Here is a 1,861-nt window from a genome sequence, read left to right on the forward strand (position 1 = left end):
CATAATATCAGTGTCTTTCATTAGAATCTGTTGAACCACTGGCGTTACTGCCAGTAAAATATCATCGTCTTTCATTAGAATCTGTTGAACCATTGGCGTTACTGCCAGTAAAATATCAGCGTCTTTCATTAAAATCTGTTGAACCATTGGCGTTACGGCAAGTAAAATATCAGCGTCTTTTATTAGAATATGTTGAACCATTGGCGTAACTGCCAGTAAAATATCAGTGTCTTTCATTAGAATATGTTGAACCATAGGCGTTACTGCCAGTAAAATATCAGTGTCTTTCATTAGAATCTGTTGAACCACTGGCGTTACTGCTAGTAAAATATCAGCGTCTTTTATTAGAATCTGTTGAACCATTGGCGTAACTGCTAGTAAAATATCAGCGTCTTTCATTAGAATCTGTTGAACCATTGGCGTTACTGCAAGTAAAATATCAGCGTCTTTCATTAGAATATGTTGAACCATTGGCGTTACTGCCAGTAAAATATCAGTGTCTTTCATTAGAATCTGTTGAACCACTGGCGTTACTGCCAGTAAAATATCAGTGTCTTTCATTAGAATCTGTTGAACCATTGGCGTTACTGCTAGTAAAATATCAGCGTCTTTCATTAGAATCTGTTGAACCATTGGCGTTACTGCAAGTAAAATATCAGCGTCTTTCATTAGAATATGTTGAACCATTGGCGTTACTGCCAGTAAAATATCAGTGTCTTTCATTAGAATATGTTGAACGATAGGCGTTACTGCCAGTAAAATATCAGTGTCTTTCATTAGAATATGTTGATCCATTGGCGTTACTGCCAGTAAAATATCAGTGTCTTTCTTTAGAATCTGTTGAACCACTGGCGTTACTGCTAGTAAAATATCAGCGTCTTTCATTAGAATCTGTTGAACCATAGGCGTTACTGCCAGTAAAATATCAGCGTCTTTCTTTAGAATCTGTTGAACCATTGGCGTTACTGCCAGTAAAATATCTGTGTCTTTCATTAGAATCTGTTGAACCATTGGCGTTACTGCCAGTAAAATATCAGCGTCTTTCTTTAGAATCTGTTGAACCACTGGCGTCACTGCCAGTAAAATATCAGCGTTTTTCTTTATAATCTGTTGAACCATAAGCGTTACTGCCAGTAAAATATCAGTGTCTTTCTTTAGAATCTGTTGAACCATTGGCGTTACTGCAAGTAAAGCATTTAGGCAAGATGCATTTTCTAGACGTTACGTAACATATCTTTGTGCCTTTTATTAGAATCTGTTGAACCATTGGCGTTATTGCCAGTTAAGCATTCAGGCAAGATGCATTTTCTAGACGTTTCGTATATATCTTCGTGCCTTTCATTAGAATCTGTTAAACCATTGACATTACTGCCCGTAAAGCATACAGGCAAGATGTATTTTCTAGACGTTACGTAACATATCTTCGTTGTTCAACTTCTCCGAATGTATCATATTCATATTACAATATATACCAAAATCTGAAAATAAATAGTCAAGAAAAATGGTTTGAAAGATGTCGTTAAATAATGGGAACCAAAGAGAATTGGATTTATGTGTAATCGAATCTAGGAACGCAGAGTTTTATGCGAAGTTATTTTTATCTTAAGATCAAAAATAACTGGAGCTTTTGCATTTCTTTTAATAGCACCAACTGAATAATGCATCTTTCCAAATTAAAAGAATTATCACGTTTCAAGTAATTATCAGATTTACCAGACGTTTGGAAAAATGTAAGCACGTAGCAAAATTCGGCGTTTAACTGTTTTAGCAGCAAATAAAACAAGCATCGTCCCAGGGTGGGCTCGAGCCACCGACCTTTCGGTTTACAGCCGAACGCGCTAACCGATTGCGCAACAGGGAC

General features: G+C 36.6%; 1 non-coding gene across 1 annotated transcript; it reads right to left on the reverse strand.

The window, feature by feature from the left end:
- Positions 1 to 1,787: 1,787 nt before the first annotated feature.
- Trnay-gua (transfer RNA tyrosine (anticodon GUA)) lies at positions 1,788 to 1,861 on the reverse strand. The gene has a single exon. It is a non-coding gene; the product is annotated as a tRNA-Tyr (tRNA).

This window comes from Dreissena polymorpha, chromosome 14, assembly GCF_020536995.1.
Source record: "Dreissena polymorpha isolate Duluth1 chromosome 14, UMN_Dpol_1.0, whole genome shotgun sequence".
Classification (NCBI taxonomy): domain Eukaryota; kingdom Metazoa; phylum Mollusca; class Bivalvia; order Myida; family Dreissenidae; genus Dreissena; species Dreissena polymorpha.